Below are 9,992 nucleotides of genomic sequence, written 5' to 3'. Positions count from 1 at the left end.
ATTACTAAATGTGCGAAGTACCACAGGGGTACAAGGAAGACCTAACAATTCAGCCATATTTTATTTGTCACACACTTTCCTAGAGAAGTGAAAGGGTTTGGGCATGGCTCACCCTTCCCAAGATAAACAACTGACACTGAACAGTTTTGTTCATGTCTTCTTTTAAAAACAGGAAATTTGTTCCAGATCAAAAGACTAAGTGTAACTGCAAAATTAAAATCTTATTTTCACTCAGTTTTCAGTACTGCAGAAGCCTTCAAGTGTTGGCTAGGTATTCCAACATTAATATTTACTGCTTAGTTGTATTGGATTACACTGAATCTGTAAGTCCATGACCCAGACTAGACAATCCAACAGAACTATAAACTGCCAAGCTGATAGAGGAGGAAAGGGTGGAGAAAAATTGTCTTTAAGGCCAAGTTGCTGGTTATAGTTGTCATAGTAACAACACAGGGTGGGAGAGGGTCAATTTGAGCCAAGTAAGATCAGCTTTGTGTTATGACACTGGAATTTACTAGTCCTAAAGACCTGGTAAAATGTAAGGCGAAGAATATCTAAGTTACATCACTTGCAAGAGAGGACTAAACAGGGAAGAACAGAAATGCAAATAATAAATTAATTCTGATGATAATTCTCCCATTATTTACAAAGCATCATCCTACCAAATCAGTAGCTGGGCCCTGTGCATGATAAAAACGAGGTCAAGAAAACACTTCTAAAGATGATGGATGAAATGATACATATATACATAATTTATTAGTCTAGATTCAGAAAAAAAATATCACTCCCATTCTGAAACACTTTTGTGTGCACTTATATTGCACTTAATGCACTTATGTTGTCTGGCATATACTATATAAAAGGGTAACTAAGGAAATGTCCAGGTTACATTGCCCATGCCTTCTTAGAAATTGACCTTCAAACTACTGATCAAAATCTAGCATCACACCAAAAATAACTAGGCCAAGTGAACATCATTTAGTAACTCAGCAGAGTACTACAGCATCATATTTATATCACTTTGGAGATCTAAGCTATTGTCTCTATGAAGTACTGCACTACACTAAAAAGACACTGTAGACTTAACTTACGAACCTCCATGCCCATTGAGATGCAAATCTACGCAAAACGATTCAAACTCAGCTGTATCACAATGCAACCACATTGCATTCAGAGGATCCAATGATCTCCCAGTGATAATTGGCCATAATTTCATAAACTGTTTAGCAAATGCATTGAACCATTGAAACACTTTTGTAAGTGCAAATGGCCCATTGTGGACAGATACTTTCAGATAAGTGACACCTCACCTTTAAGCAGTCAACCCCAAATCACTGTTTCAAACCCATAAAACACATCATATTCTATATGCCAAGTATTTTATTAGTATCGCCTTGAGGTGGTATAGATGTATGATGTCCTGATAAAACATTCAGTTCTCAATGTTTACACCATTTTGTTCCTAGCAGAATCAAAGCTGTAGGTAAACACAATAGCCATAGCATTTGGAGTTAGATCTTGGACCCTTTCTCGCCATGACAAGGCTGAGCAGTTCTTGGCATCTAGGGGATGCATCTATAAAACAGGAAAGTAAAAGTGGCTACAGGGTTGGAATGTAAATAATTAGATGGCAACCATTTTGGAATTAGATATATAACTTCTTGGACTTGCTTCTTCGTGAACATCATGCCTTAAATGACCATGGCTGAATTCAGTCGTAATGAAAGATAGTTGAGGAACAAAAATGAATAACCAAAATGGAGATGAATACAGCATTATACAGGAATGGGTTTTTATAATAGTGATTCAGACCTGAAGATGTAATTCATAACTAAATGAGCAAAGTACTGATATGCTGAAGCATCAACATTAACACATAAAGCGGTTTTGCAGATGTCCTAGTCTTCCCTGTGAATTTTATTTCCCTGTGAAAATACCAGGTGGGAATTAGAGGAAAAAGACCACCTTTGTAACCACTGGAGCAGTAAGCAGTTAAAGCATACATTTTGTTTCTGCATTTTTCTTTTTTTTTTTTTATGTTGGATCTTCCAAAGAAAAAGTGTTTTATTATGCATAACAGTCCCAATGAAAAACAAGATTTACAGTTAAGGTTGGTAAAAAGAGCTTGAGGAAATCTAAAAAATACACGCCCCCAAAGAAAAAGAGACAATAGCAAGATATTACTCCTAGAGAAGGGAAAGGATGTATATTAGAAGAAGTGAGAAAACAGAATAGACATGGAAAACTGCAGTTCAAGCTTGGAAAATATTTCCCTCATTATTAGTAAAAGAAATTATCAGAGATCATGTAAGTCTATCCATGTTTAGCTCTAAAGGCTCAAATTAAGTATGTTGATGACCACCACTGTCTCATTCTTGTTTTTCCTTTAATTTCTGCCGTCTCCTTATTTTTTAGATCTATTTCTGAAAAGCAAAGATTATAGTAGTATCTTTCACATATATATAGAATTCTCAAGTCACATGAGCCATCTTCCCATAAAGGTTGTGCTGGATTTCTGTGGGAGATAATTATGTTATTTATGTATTTTTCTTTTATAAAAAATATATAGGTTCCACTGAAGATGGCAAATGGTAGATAACAACATATATTAGTGTCTGCATCTATTTAATTCATAAATTATGATCTAATAGGAAACATTCTGTTCTCTTGACTTTTTCATCTGCATCAGTAGAGATAAATAAAATATGTTTTCTCTCTGTGAAACAAAATGAAGAAAGGTTCTGCTGAGTTCAGCTGACACTGGTGTATGTGGGATAGATGCAGCAAAATAGGTGATGGCAACTGTGGCTTACCCCAGTACATTATGGAGATACAATTATTGGGACAGCTAAGAAAAATGCAGTCGAAGTCAAATCAATGTATCTCTGTCTTACTGCTATGATCCACTTACATCTGTCAGAAAAAAAGAGCCACTTCAGAAGAAAAATCAACACAGCTCAGACCTTTTAAAACACCTAAGAATTACATCTGAATTCTTACAAAATATTAAAATGTGGCAAGAATAGCTGGAATTTGCTGAAAGCTGAACAATAATGACTGTCTGATGATGATAACCCTAATCCATACTGAGAGATGGTAATTTGGGAGGTATGAAGCACCCACAAGTCCCATTGAAATCATCAGGAACTGTGCCTGGTCCTGCGATGAATGAGAATATTTCTACTGCTATTAAAATATCAGATTAGGTGCTCATATATCAAAATTAAATTTTGCTCCACTAAAGTCTGCAAAACAAACTCACACTCACCATGCTTTTTTTCCCAGGGTTTTTGCTGTTTCTGCCCACTGAGCTATGCAAGGGAAAGATCAAAATTCATTTAAAATAGAGGTCTATCTAATGAAAAAACAAAAGACAAAACTGTAAAAAACATCCTTTAATTTAATTTCTTTTAATCCTGGTGTTCTTAAGTGTTACTTGGAATACAGAAGGTTAAAAAATTCATACAAATATGATACTCAACAGACTGTATGATTTTACAGCTCAAGTCTTAAAGAAATGTCTTAGTACATTCTAGAATTGACAGAGTTCTGTACCTAACAAATATTGAAAAATGGTATTTTTTTCCCCTAGTATTATCGTACCAGTGTTAAACCATACAAATGAGACCAGAAACTTGAAGGAGCTGGGTACTAGCAGGCTACATTTCACATTATAATTTGCAGGATGTAATTGTAAAATCATATGAAAAGTACTTTTAGGTGCACTGTTATTAATTTATATAAATTTTATTATAAATCTGAAAAGGAAGGAGAATTAATTAAACAATACATTTTCTGTACCTCCAGCAGTTTCACTAGAATCACAGTTCTACAAAAAATGTAATGAGATTCAGAAAAATATTACTGCATGTACCTAAACTTTGGTCAAACATTAACCCTTATTTAATCTTGCTCCTGTTCAGCCTTGATTCCTCTGTGTGACATTAGTGGCTTAAAAAAAAATAAATCCATGTTAGTTATGTTAATAAAGAAGGCAAAAACGTTTCCAAATAGATTGCCATTGAACATCAGAAGTAAGTAACTACGTATTTCTGTGTCAGTGGGTGAATAACAGGAAATTGCTCTTCTTTCCTAAACAAGCTAGGAAAATCTATATACGTCTTCCCATTTCACTCTAATGTAAATTAGCCAGGTATCCACTGAAACAAATAAGTCGTCACACAAAAATTGCATATACAGCCTCTGTATTATTAAAAATATAAAGATAAGGTGGACAAGTACTGCAGCATGAGCTTGGGAAAGTTAAATGTATATGAATATGAATGGCATTTTCATCTGGTTCCTGAAAATATTTGGCACTACATCCATGGCATTAGCAACAATATTTTTTTTTTTTTCTCACTACTGTTGGTTATACACAGTTGCTCAGAATGTGTGATACTTTAGCATCACTGATGGCATTTAACTGCAGTCTAGAGACATATTGCAACTTCAGAATCCACATTAAGAAATAGATCCATCTTTTTATATTAGACTAAATACAATAAGTTTATATTTTTTCTAATTATTTTTTCACTGATAATTTTCCTTGAGGGATCTACAGAGCCATTAAAATAAAGGTTGAAAAACAATGAAATACAATGTAACCAATAGCTTTGAGATCCCAGGGAAAGTTTGCTGTTTAGAAAAGCCTCCTTTTTCTTCTATGTCTACTAGAACCGGACTTTCAAATCCTGGAGACACTTTCATCATGAAACATAACTGTTCATGATTATAATGCTGCCCACTCTCACAAATCCATCCCAAGCTCCACAGTATTTGATAAACCCCCAGTGCCATGTGTACATGTGAAAATTTCAGCTTCATTTAGAAAAAGAGAAAGGGAGAGACTAAGCACGTCATCTTCACAGTTTCAGGGAACACGGTGAAAAATAAAGCCTAGAAAAGTAAAAGACAAGTTAATAGTCTTGTTCATTCATGTCTCACACCTGGAAGAACCTAACTTGCTCATCCTTAGCATTAACAGTATTGTTATGAATAATGCTATTGATGTATCAAAACCCACTAATAGGAGATAGCTTTACAGGAATATACTGCAAAGCAGAATTGGAGTATAGAATTGGAATTTGCTTAAGTAGTTTACAAATCAGAATGAAATCCAATTCATCTTCCCTGTGCTTTCTAGATAAGATCAAATCTATTGAATGGTATCTTTTAGTATCAAAAGCCAAGGTCTGCATGTAAACTGAAGAATCAAACATTCCCAGGAACAGTCCCAGAACTGCTATGGAAGAGTCATTGTCATTGCTAGTAAACTCTTAACTTTCAAAAAAGAGTGATTATGTACAAACTCGCTGTTGTGAGTCTCCCTGGAATGTCATAAGTCCCAAACCATGCCCAGAAATCATTTGGGAGAGTGACTTATACCAGAAGCCAAAAGCAGGCTAGCAATCATTCTCACAGCTCAGCAGCACAGATGACTGCACTCTACTAGACATTGTTTAATCTGCTAAAATAGCCCTAAGGAAGGAGTCCGGCAGCAGTGTGCTTCATTCATTACTGCATAACTTCGAGCCTCTGCATAACATGACAGATACAGCTTTTTAATTGACATTATATTTACCTACAGACAGTCCCATTTTTACCAGTCTCACTTTCAATATGAAACACTGTTAAGGGATTAATAGCAGAGCTACTTCAACAGTGCAGCTTTACAGATACGCTCAGACAGAATTACCAAATGGAAAAATGTGTTCTAACTTCCCTACTGCTGATGCTTTGAAGGTGTGCTGGTTCTAAAATGTTCTTCTTCTGTACCCCAGGACTACCACACAATGGATCTCCCACAGGGGCACAAAAGGTGAGAGCTGGTGAGTTCAGGTTTCACTGATTTGTATGCATCAGACACTGAAATGCTGCAACTATGAACACACACAATACTCATGCATCTGAGGTCTCCCACAACAGTAATATTTGAGCACTCCACTTTAATGGATTACCTTCTTTTTCACAATATTTTCACTCTCTTTCTGGGAAACTGGAAGATCTTAAAATGAAGATGATTTTCAAAGGCTAGCTTGCCTAGGGTGACACCAAGATTTCAACTCAAAGCTCAAAAGCTTTACCATTCTTTAAACTATTGTTTTCTCCACATAATTACTGCCCATTTCCTGCCTGCCAAGTATATACAGATACCTGTACACATACATACACATACATACACAAACTTTCCCTTTGTTCCCAACACTACAGAGTTTAAAAACCTGGGAAAAGAGATTGATCATTAAAGTTTCACATTAATTCAGATTGTAAATCTGTCAATTAGGCAGTGAAAAAATTTTCAGAGTTTAAAAGAATAATATATAATGTATGAAATGACACTGTGAGAACAAAAATTTTTAGAGAACAAGTTTTTACTTTGGTTGTGAGTGTTTTACAATTAATTTAATCTCTGTAATTTAAAAAAAAAAACAAACCCAAACAAACAAAAAACCAAACCATGAATTTTCATGCCTTTTATGGAGCAATTGTGATTATTTATTTTACAATCACAATTAATTTAGAAATTATTTTTGATCATGAGTATCAAAGTTAAGAATTAGCAAGATAACCGAAGAATTTTACCTTCTTTTTTTACATTGCAAATTACACTTTCAAATACTACATGACAAAACATAGTGTAGGTTCTTAAAACATAAATAAATTCCACTAATAAGAATAATGTGTACAGATGAGAAAAATTCAGGGCAATGAAACCACATGTGACAGCTAGTAGGAAGACATAAGAATGTCAACATAACTCATCCTTTATTCAGATCATTTTCTCTCTATTATTGTACATACATAGTACAAATTACTAAGTCAAATTTTCTCCTTTTTCTTCTTAAACTATGTCAACACAAACTTACTCAATTGTATTCACTGCCTGCAGCTGAGTTGGTTTCCAAATATTATAAAGGACAACACTGTACAACAGTAGAGAGAGCATAACAATCATTCTAAATTATACACAGTGCAAAAAAATGGGACTACAAGACCTTGCACTCTGCTTGTTAGTAGTACTAACGTTACTGCACTTCCTTGCCTAAGAAATCCCAAGACATAATCTCTGAAAATATATGTCCTCTCAAGCTCTTACACATGCCCATATCTTCTTAAGCCCACCTCAAACTAACAGAAATCAGAAAAACAGGATTTAGAAAGGGAGGAAAATATTTCCCCTGTAGTTAAGAAGTTCTCCTCTCTGCTTGATCTTATCTAGCGTTTTAGAAGAGAGGCATGACCTGTACCAGGCAATTGAGAGAGGATGTAGGGAGTATCTTAAACTCACATGAAACCCAATTTAATGTCGCATCAGACAAGGAAAGTCCTCTCTGCTCTCAGTCTTCTCAAGTCACTGTCTGTATTGCAACCCCATTCATGCTAATATGATGGAAGCCAGGAACACTAAACTTAAAATCAACTGTCAAAAGTACATCTTTTGTGTGTTCTTTACCTGGCAGGGAAATTAGTGGGCAGTTCTTTTGAACTCTTCAAGGCTTGTAGAGGATTTCTTTTGGCATGAAAAATAACCCACTGAACATGTCTCTTCTGGAGCGACACAACAGGGAACAATGAGATACTACAGACCGAGAAAGAAGACTGAGAAGGCTTTGTGCAGTCTTGCTCCTAAGAACTCTTCCTTTCTTCTGTATTATGTCCCTCACTTGCAAAGCCTGGCTGAGCACTGCATCCCTTTTATTTTCAGCCTGTCGCGAATCCTGATTTAGTATCCTGCCGACTACGCCAATTTGTCGCAAATGGATGATTTAGATCGCTTAAAGAATCACCATCAAAGCTATTAGCGAAAGTGGTTTTAATATGATGTTGTAAAAGTGTGACTTAACAAAGTTCCATGGCAAGGTTCACTCTATTACTGTACAGCACAATCATTTGAACAATGATTCAAAACTACCAAGGCACAAATCAAAGTTACCAAGACAAAATCAAAATCACCAAGGCACAAATCAAAGTTACCATGCTACAAGGTTATGCATGATATCAGTCATTTACCAAAGATCTGCTGTTGGTAAAATGTCTCTCTGTCTCGAGGAGCAATCTTGAGAGGCGGCCCAGCTCAAGGGGAGATCACCGCTCTGCAGCCATGCTGCCTAGCAGGGAGAGCTCAAAGAAGGCTCACTTAGACTGTCATATTTATGGAATAAAGTGGTTGGCTCATAGTCAAATTACATGAGAGGGGAAAGGTATGCATTAGACTCCTTGTACCGACAACTTTCTTTGTTCCTTGATAAATGAGTCTTGGAAAAGCCACCTGCTATTCATGTGTTAATCGCATGATCAGTGTTCCAAGCTCATATGCATTGATGCTCAGTGTGTCACTCTGCTCCTTTGTGGGTTTTCAGAGAACAGATTGAAGCTAGAGGAGTTCTTGGCACGGCTGCAGCTCAGGCCTTTACCTTCTTTGCAGCCTGTACCAAACTACTGCTAGTTTGGTTAAGGGGTCAAGTGCATCCGTCACACAGCTTTGGAATTAGTAGCCGCATTTCACAGCTATAATAGTCCTTATTGATAGTGATACGCAGTGGATAGTTCACCAGACCCACTGGAGTGATGATCCTTCCTTTTTTCCCTGGCACTAAGCTGAGCATCCAGTTGGGAAACACAGCACATCCCAACACAGTGCCATTCTGGGTGGTCATTGGACTAGGATCCTGGTGTGCACCATGGCATGCATAAGCAAGGAAGTGTGATCCCCCCCCCCCCCCCCCCCCTTTTCTCATTGATATCACCTAATCTGCTTCCCTGAGTTAGGTCATGGTTAAGTTCCTCCATTTAATGAAGGAATTCTTCTTAGAATGCCCTTGCTATGCACCATCATAACTGCTACCTGGCACTGCAAAGATGGATAAGGGAAAGTATAAATGTGAGCTTTGCTCTTGTAACAGATTGAGTAGTTCAGTACGGGGAATTGCAGCTGGCCTGAGACTTCAGTCATTCTATTTTTGATATACAAAGCTGATATACACTTTACAATAGAAATGAAAAAAGCAGTAGTCATCAGTCTGCAACATTTGTATCGCTCCTCTTATTGCTCTTATTCTTCCTTTTTTAGCTAGTGATCAGTTGTCCAGCATGTCTACTGTTACTCAGCTCACTAGAGTTTATATTGCAAGCAATTGCAAGCAATTGCAAAGCCTAACCCCGCAAAACAAAAGTAAATGCCTGCTATGCTGTGAAAATACTGAAGCTAATAGTATTTGTTTACTTGTACTACAAAAATTATAATAAATCAGAGTTTAAATATGCTGTAAACATGTGATCAACTACATTCTAATAATTAAACAAGATACATTTATATAAGAATACATATTTCAGAGGTGTTTGCAAATGAGACTTTAATGATGACAGAAACCATAATTAAACCATTATTATAAAAATATGGAAGACAGTTGGTTGTTATTTTTTTCTTCACTGAGATTAAAATAACTCAGACTCCATAAAAAATGGAAGATAACTGATGCACAGTGGGAGTAAGCCTGGGCATACAACTGCTGTTTCTGTGGAACCAAAAAATGCTAACGGGATTGGCACTGAAAAGTAAGAGCAAGCTTTAAAACCTGAATGAAAAGAATATTTACATTCTTCATGCTTAGAAAGAGACCATATTAACTGAGGGTCTTTTTCTGGCCTAAGCAGAAGAAGTAGGAAAGAATAACAGAGCAACTGTGAATAGCCAGCCCCATGCCAGGAACATACAGGCAAATAATGCATAAGGAACCCAAGGAGCTTGGACTTCATACTTCTTCCAGATGGAAGAATCAGTTTTGTGAAAGGAAACTGAGTTGTTTTCCCAGTGAATTTTCCATTATTCTCCCATCTCTAATATGAGCATTTCAGTGTTTGCATCATGCCACCCACAGTTTTGTTGATAAACTCACAAACACTAAAAGAAACCTGTATAAGCTGGATATGCTGAATTAATATAATTTACTGGATGCAAAATACATTTCCTGAGATTCATGGAAGATCAG

This window comes from Gymnogyps californianus, chromosome 1 (genome assembly GCF_018139145.2).
Source record: "Gymnogyps californianus isolate 813 chromosome 1, ASM1813914v2, whole genome shotgun sequence".
Taxonomy (NCBI): Eukaryota; Metazoa; Chordata; class Aves; order Accipitriformes; family Cathartidae; genus Gymnogyps; species Gymnogyps californianus.
Note: the sequence above shows the minus strand (reverse complement) of the source record.